Source organism: Myotis nattereri (assembly GCF_964212035.1).
Source record: "Myotis nattereri genome assembly, chromosome: 12".
Taxonomy (NCBI): Eukaryota; Metazoa; Chordata; class Mammalia; order Chiroptera; family Vespertilionidae; genus Myotis; species Myotis nattereri.
The window spans coordinates 52,446,210-52,455,706 of NC_138087.1; positions in this window are offsets into that span (position 1 = coordinate 52,446,210).

A 9,497-nucleotide genomic window follows, 5' to 3' on the forward strand; every position below is an offset into this window, starting at 1 on the left:
AGTTTGAGGACCCCTGCTCTAATTTATGGCATTTTGGAGTGTATGTGAGTGAGTTTTGCTTTGGGGGGTTTTCTTGTACCTTTGGAAATGGCTATGAATCCTTTCTGGAAGAAGGTATCACCATCAGTGTTTATAATGTATATACCTATTTACATAAATACCAGGACAGAGATGTGTCCACAGGTCAATGTGAGCACTCTCAAGGGCTCATAAATCAGTCAAGAGCATTACAAGAGACTTTACATAGAGCTCATCACTTGAGTTTTTCTTTTGTTCTTTGTTTTATTGAGGATGTTTTAGAGTTTACTCACAATGCAACAATTGTTACACAAACTTAAGTTGTTACCAAGTGCAAGAAGATGCTAAAAATAATCTTGCAGAGTAGATTTTTATATCATATCATGGGTATATGGGACATCATAGAAACTGTTTACAATAAATTGAGGCTACAGTCCCAAGAGTTTCCTTTATTAATATTTTTTCTGACAAAAAGATTATGGGGCAAAACAATTCATACCTGCCCTAACCGGTTTGGCTCAGTGGATAGAGCGTCAGCCTGCGGACTGAAGGGTCCCAGGTTTGATTCTGGTCAAGGGCATGTACCTTGGTTGCAGCACATTCCCAGTGGGGAGTGTGCAGGAGGCAGCTGAATCGATGTTTCTCTCTCATTGATGCTTCTAACTCTCTATCCCTCTCCCTTCCTCTCTGTAAAAAAATCAATAAAATATATTTTTTAAAAAAAACAATTCAGACCTGCAGAATTAAAATAATTATTTAGAAAATATATCTACACAAAATGTTATCAACTGGATTATTCAAATAAATGAGGACAAACAGGATTTAGGAATTTAAATTATCTAGATCAAAAGTCTCAGATTTGGAAGGGATATTAAAAATCATTTAGTTCAGCTGCAAACCTGTGAGCAATGTTCTTCCTTAATTCTTCATCCCATCTTACAGAGTTTCCCTGGATTGCATTTGGTTTTCCTGGTTGCCTATGTGAGAACATAGTGAGAGAAAGAACAGTTGCTGACATACAGTTTTAAGTATGCCGGATCAGCAGATTATTTTTAAATATACTCAATTTAATCTTTTGTTTTCTCTTTTCTTAAGAAAGAGTTCTAGCAATATAAAAACTCCTATTGACAAACTGCATTGAGAGGACCTCAAGAAACAGGTCAGGATCTCATGAATGAAGCATTCCAACATTTTTCAAAAACACAGCAATAAACATGTTTATTGCACATCCTCTCATTCTTCAATAATATGAAAAATTACAGCCATCTTCCTTCAGATGAAAGAAGAGGGGTGGTGATAGAAAGAAAAAAGAAGGAAGGCAGGGAGGGAGGGAGGGGAGGAGGGAGGAAGGGAAAACAAGTTAAACCAGATATACCCCCATGGCCTCTTTCAGCTACCTGCAAGGCCCAGCACTTTAAAGCTTTAAAGGAAATACTTGTATTCTTCTTTGCATTCGGGAAAATTGTTGACTTTTAACTTAGAATAACTAAATAGAATGCGTTACTCTCTTCCTGTCCTTCTATTATAATTTTTTTTTTAACCTAAAAGCAAAACTATCTGAAAATTGCTCACCGCTAAGAGGAAAGGCCACTCTGAACTCAGCTATTAGTCACGCTGACGTTTCCCAAAGGAGGACAGCCCAGGCGGCAGCAAACCCACCAGACAATAATGCCAGGCTGGGTGTTCCATGAGGGCTGAAACCAGCTCTTCTTTTCACAACTATATACCCAGAGCCTGGCTAAAAGTCTGGCACAATGCATATTCATTCATTTGTTCAATAAATGCCCCTGGTTCAGTTCCTACTCTGTACCAGGCAGTGTTCTACATGCCTGGGATACATCATAAAACAAAACAAAGATCCCTGCCCAAATGACATTTAAATTCTAGTGGGAAGGGGGTGTGGAGAGAAGAGACAATGGGTAAATATTGTGTTACGTCATAAGTGTAGTGGAGGAAAAGGAGAGCAGGTGAAGGACTGGCCGTGCTGAGCAGCAGCAGGTTGCAACTTGGAATAGGGTAGACATTGTAGACCTCACTGAGAAGGTAACATTTAAACAAAGACTTGAGGGAAGTGAGGTGCTTGATAAACATGTGTTGAGTAAATAAATGAATCAGAGCACTATTAAGGAGGCAGGAGAGTACACGGCACATTCTGGGGATGGTGAGAAAAAGAGTTTGAGAAGGGAGGAGATGATTCTGGGAAGAAGGTGAGGTGGGAAGCTCACTAAGAAAGGTCCTGGGTGCAAAACTAAAAAAGGTATGAATTTATAAAATTTAGAGTTTACAAACAACTTTCATTTATAGTCTCATTTAATTTTCACATCTCTAATAAGGTTATCTTCATCTCCATTTACAATAAGGAATGCATGCTCAGAGAAGCTGGGTAATTTTCCCAAGATCACACAGCCAACAAGAGGCAGAGGCAGAACTCAAATGTGAGCTTCGGACTTCTATCTTCAGGCTTTCCCTCTCACCTCCCCCAAGAAAAAATACACAGGTAATGTAATCAAAAGAAAAAAGCATTATACATTATACTACTAAAATATGGACATGCTCATATGTCAGTTATCAAAAAGCATAAAGATGCAAGGTAAAACTAAAGTTTAATGTAATTTTTCAAAGTTATACAACCTGTAGAGGAACCAATTGATTGTGGGTACTCAATAAAAGTTTAAAAAGTTAACTAAGAGTCTATTTTGAGACACATGTGGTGTGGTATTGGCAACAGAAAATACGTGGTTGCAAATCTATTTCTATCATAAATGCCTTTCTTATTACTATAAACTTTTGAAACTTTTAGTTTCAGGTTGACTCTATTTCTCTTACAAAGACAATAATACTTTGTGACTTGATTTCCACTTAAAAGTTATTTCTCAGTTATACAAGAAATACATGAATACTTTCTTTAAAAGATGGACGTCCTCAACCAATTATCCCCCTTCATCCTGGTCCTCAATCTCAGAATAAGTAAGCAGCACTATCATTTTGGAGAGTATACCCCAGCTCTTTTTCTATGGCGACTTATATATCCAAGTGCTTCCTGAATATCTACACTTGGATGTTAATGTTTAAAACTGAACTCATCATTTTCCCCTCAAGGCCAATCTGGTCCTCTTTGATTTCCTGTGCCAGTGAATGGCCTCACCCAATCAGAATCTTTACATTCCATATTTTATCTGCCCACTCACTCATCACAACTAATCATCAATCAATTCCTATAGATTTACCTCTTTAATATACTGTGTAACCACCCTCCAATCTCCATTCCCACTTCCACTGCTTTAATACTGGCCCTCTTCACCTACTACTTCTACTACTGCAGGGCCAACTTCATGGACATGTGACCTGTCCACTCACACAGGTCTCATGCTTAGAAGGGCCTCCTGTTTGGTATAATGCTCTGCTGTCAGTGTATTGGAACTCTTATTAATCCTCACCCGAGGATATTATTTTTCCCCATTGATTTTAGAGAGAGTGGAAGGGAGGGGGAGAGAGACAGAGAGAGAAACATCGATGTGAGGGAGACCCATCGATTGATTGCCTCCTGCACATGCCCGGACCAGGACCGGGGATCGAGCCTGCAACCGAGGTACATACCCTTGACCAGAATTGAACTCGAGACCCTTCTGTCCAAGGACTGATGCTCTAACACCTAAGCAAAACCCACTACAGCTGGAATTCTTAATGATTTCTGAACAAGGGGCACTGTTTTCATTTTGCACTGCCTCACAAAATATAAAAACAGTCCTATACTACTGTAACATCTGAACTGTACCCACTCTCCCAGGAAGGCCCTGCTGTAACCCACTCTTCATAACTCTATAGAGAATTAAAGAGAAGATATTATATTAAAATTGGATCGAGCAATACTGAGCACAGAGATCTGCCCAATTCAAGACCGAGAGTTCTAAGGTATAACTTTAAATTGAAAGGAGGAATTAAATTTCCATATAACGAGTCTAACCACATTATCTATGGACAATTTTGCATAATAAGTACTTAGGGAAGATGGCCAAAGTAAATACAACCCTCTGTAAAGCCAGATGGTGCAGGCAAAGACCACAGGCTTTGTATTCAGAAGGACTGGGTTCAAATTCCAATTTGACTACTTACTGTGCTACGTTGAGCAAGTTACTCAAATTCTCTAATTTTTATTTCCCTATTGATAAAATAGAAAAAAATATCTGGCAGAACTTTTGTGAGACAAAATAATAGGGACCCACCCAGTTCAGTTCAGCAAATACTACTCTGTGCCTTCAGGCCTATGACATCAAGATAAGTAAGACTTCCTTCTAGAGGGTATAGTACGGAAAAGCAGAGAGCAGAGGAAGAACTTCACCATGGAGAAACCTGACAAACACGACCTCAGCCAGGTGGGTGACCAAGGTCAGCAGCGATAGTAGTAAGTTATGTCCATAGCATGTAGCTGGGACACATGATGAAACTAGCACTTTACCTCTGTACTGTTCCTCCCTAAGACCCGTAAACCCACTCACACCACGAGAAAAATACACCAGATAACCCAAACTGAAGGGCAGTCTACAAAACACCTGGCCGGCATCAAAAACAAGGCAAATCTAAGAAATTGTCACAGTCAAGAGGAGCCTAAGAGACATGACGACTAAAAGTGATGTGATATCCTGCCCTGGCCAGCCCGCTTGGTTGCTTGGAACATCATCCTGTATACCAAAAGGTTTTGGATTTGATTTCTGGTCCCTGGATTGCGGGTTTGATCCCAATAAATGTTTCTGTCTTACATCAATGATTCATTCTCTCCCCCTCCCCCCCTCTGAACACATCCTCTGATAAGGATTAAAAGAAAAAAGATAAAAGTAATGTGCTATCCTGGATAGGGTCCAGGGACAGAAAAGAGACAATAAGTAAAAACTAAGGAAATTCAAATAAAGAACGGGCTCTAGTTATTAATAATGTATCAAAATTGGTTGATTAGTAGTGACAACTGTATCACTTTAACACAAGATGCTGATGATACAGAAAACTGGGCGCCAGATATATGGGAATTCTCTGTACTATCCTTGCAACATTTCTGTAAATCTAAAACTACTCTAAAATTAAAAGTTTAATTTAAAAATAACAATTGGGGGTGGGGGGGTGGCAGGAAGGAGAACAGCTCATAGAGAAGACTGAAACCGTGGGCACTCACAGTGATAAGAGGAGCACCAGCACAAACTGGTGACACTGAAGACAATTTCCAGCCCTACTAGGCCTCACAGTCCATGAAAACCTAAATGCTGCAAGAAGTTTAATTTATGCAAGCATAAAAATAGCATTTAGACTACAATTTACTTCCCATTTTGTATTTGCCAATAAAATGTTTTTCTTTTTTAAATTAAAGAAAAAAGGATAGCAGTAATTCCACATATCCAAAACTGGATTCATCTTGCCCCCTTTTCCAATTCTGCCCCCACCACAGCCTCCTCTTCCTCCTCTTTCTAGGACTCAGTGATGGCGAACCTATGACACATGTGGCAGAGGTGACACGCGAACTCATTTCTTTGGTTGATTTTTCTTTGTTAAATGACATTTAAATATATAAAATAAATATCAAAAATATAAATCTTTGTTTTACTATGGTTGCAAATATCAAAAAATTCCTATATGTGACACGGCACCAGAGTTAAGTTAGGGTTTTTCAAAATGCTGACACGCCGAGTTCAAAAGGTTCGCCATCACTATTATAGGTTGTCCGTCTCAGGAAGGGCATCTGCAACTACCCTACTGCTCAGTCCAGAAAGGGGGATGTCAGTGATGACGCCTTTTCCCTCATCTCTGCATCCAGTCACCAAGACCTGAAGACTTCACCTTTGTATTTATACTTCCCTCCCTTTCCATTTCTCCTGTTTTGGCCTTATCACTTACTAATCTCATCTTCATCAGAAAAGATTTCTAAGAATCCATCCTTCACATTAGCACCCAAATGGCTGTTCTAAAAAGTACATATGATCAAATCATCTGTAAAACAGAGTTGTGAGGACTAAAATATGACACTTGTAGAGGTTAGCGCAGTGCCTGATAGGAGCTAAAAAAAAAAAAAAAAAAAAAATCAGCTGTGAGAGGTTATGTTACCCCATCCTTAAAGTCTTCCAGTGTTTCTTAAGAGTTCTCAAGGTAAAGTTCAAACTAATAACATAATGCTCAAGCCCTTATGACTTGGCTCCGGCCATGCCTCCAGCCATCTCCAGCTACCAGCATGGACATCTGTGACCTGGTCACATGGTTACTGAGAGTGCACCGAGCACAGGCACTGAAATAAAATACAATGGTAAGAAAAGAGGCCATTTGTGAAAGCAGCACGAAGACAATGCCTAGTGACATCTTTAAGACGAAATAAGCAGGACCTAAATTTTTAAAAAGCATAAACACAATAAAGAAAGTGAACACACAGTCATATGCACTAATATACCTTTTTCATGGGTAGGAAGATTCAATACCATAAGCATTTTTATTCTCCCCAAACTGACTGATATATAAAAGCTCTATAATCACAATCAAAATGACAGTGGGAATGGGGGAAATCTTCTAGAAATATTCTTACATTTACCTGGAAGAATAAAAATCCTAGAAAGTGCCAGGAAAATTGTAAAAAGGAGGAGCAATAAGGGAAACTACCAGAAATTAAAATGTATTTTAGTATACAATAAAAGTGGCATTTCACATTAGTCATGAAAAAAAGTAAAGTACTAAAATAGTGTTAGATAAACTAGCCCTCCATTTGGACAAAAATAAATCTCAATTACTTAAAAATAATCCTCAGCCCTTACACCAAAATAAATTTCAGGTGGATTAAAATTTTTAATGTAAAAAATGGAACCATAAAAGTACTAGAGGAAAACCTGGGAGAATATATTTATAATGGATTTGTGAAGGCTTTCTATGTGTAACAAATAAAGGAAAAGGAGAAGGGGAAAAGAAGGGAGAAGAAACACAAAAGCCAAAAAGAAAGTGTTGCAACTTATCTAACCTACTCACTGCATAGCTAAGCTGGATAGAGCATTGTTCCAATACCCAAGATTTCAGGTTCAATCAAGAATCAAGGGGGGGAAGAATCAAGGGCACATACAAGAATCAACCAACGAATCAGAACTAAGTGGAACAACAAATAGATGTTTCTCTCTCTCTCTCTCTCAAAACCAATAAATTTTTAAAAAAGAAAATTTATCCCTGGCGGGGTAGCTCAGTTGTAAGAGCATTATCCTGATATAACTAAGGTTGTGAGTTTAATTCCCCGGTCAGGGCACATACAAGAAACAACCAATAAATCAATTAAAAAATTTTTTTAAATGTATCTACATAAAAATTAAAACCTTCATATGGCATATATATATACACACACACACACACACACACACACACATATATACACACACACACACATACATGTATTTATATATGCACACACACTATCCCTAATATAAAGGTGCTATTATATCACATTAAAATAGTGGAGTTATACTACAGAAAAATGATCAAATAACAAGAAGGACCACTGACAAAAGAAGAGTTGATAAATACTATTTAAAAGATGCTTAACCACACTATTAAAGAAATTCAAATTGAAACAATAGATACCACTTTTTAATCTCCATGGTTAGCAAAGACTAAAAAAAGATAAAATCCCCCATATTGGCAAGGCCCACTCACACTGCTGGCAGCAATACAAACTGTTATAGAAAATTATTTATTACAATTTAAAATCTGCATTTACATTGGCTCAACTATTTCAATTCTAGATGTCTGTCTTACAGAAATACTTGCATTAATGCCCAAAGATGGATTTGAGAACTGCTCAACAATAAATGATATCTGTTATTTAACACTGTTTGTAAAACATCAGCAATTGCCAAAATGTTCATCAATAGGACAATGGTTAAATTATAGTGCCTGCATCCTACATTCTATGAAGTCGTTAAAAATAGGGTAGGTTTATTTATCCGAACATGATAAGATGACAATAAATTAAAGGGGCAAGGAACAAGCAGCATGTATATGATCCCATTTCTTAAAAAAAAAAAAAAATCACGTAATTATTGTTACTCTTTTTCTGTTTTATGTAAATAAGAATGCGCCTTAAAAACGTTAAGCCAGAATATTCATCAGTACATATTTTCAGTATCATTGACATAAATTTCTATGAAGGAAAAAATGACAGATCATATGATGTTTTTTAATGTTCGAATAAGTGCTACATTCAAATGGGTTAAATATTCCAAAGTCATGAAAGGTTATTTGGTAATACTGTATGCCTTCCTCCCATCTGCCGCTCTCCAATACCCAGCTCTCTCCCACAGGCAACCATATTACAAGTGTTGGGGTATCTTTCTGAAATATTTTATGCACATACAAGCAAATAAGTAGTTTTCCTTTTTAAAAAAATCAACTTATATACCCCTTACCTTTATTCTAAATAAAGAATTAAGCTCACTTAGTAAGCTTGCAGATTTTTTAAGTATTTTCAATATCATATTTCATGGCCTTATGTTGATGGTCTCAAGAAGGTATCTTCATGTTTGTATCATACCTCCATCTTTCTAAAAGCTGTGGGAATTTCAATTGGGTCCCTCAGGCAAAAAGAAACACTAAACATGGTTATATTTAAGAAACACGAGGCATGGTAATATGCATTGTGGAAACTCTTGAAGTGTTTTGTTAAACTGAAGTGTTTTGCTTAACCAGTGTTAGGTTCACTAACGTTTTAAAGCCAAGTATGGACTTTAGAACGATAATGTCTATGTAACACATGAACAGTATGTGTAGTTCTTTCCTCTTAACTGTTCATGCTTTCACAACTGCTGGTCTCTCAACCTGGGATATTTACTTAGATGGTGCAGATTTCCTCTACTGAGCACCTCAATATACTCTTTCTTGTTGGAGTATATTCCTCAACTTCTTCTTCTTTATATGGTGAACTCCTTACGGACAGGGGCCATGACTTGCGTGATTTTTATATTACCAAACCCTAGTGCCCTTCCAGGAAGTATTAGACTTTCAGTAGCTGATCAGAAGAAGAAGAAAAAAAAGAAAACTTTATACCAGGGGTAGTATTTGAGAAGGTAATATGTAAGACTGGGAAAATTAGGTGTCTGTCAGCCAGAGTAAAGCACAGAGAGGTGAAAACGTGCATTTGGGAAACTGAAAATAGTTCGGTGCAACTGGTGCACACAATTTAAGAGATAAGGCTGAAGAGATACACATGGGGGTGCCTCCAGGGTAAAGCTCAGAATCCTTAGTTTAGCAAGATATACCCCAACTGGCTCTGAAGCCTCACCTCCTGCTATTTCAGATCCCTTAGGTCTGGCTATTTCCAATTGCTTGCAATTTCCTACAAACACCATATTCTTCCACACCTTCCCCTTGTCCTCTGTCCTTCACTGCGAAAGCTCTTCTCCCTTCAAAACTCAGCTCCACTACCACTTTTCCAGGGAAGCTTTCCCTGTTCCATCAGATTAATATACAGGGGC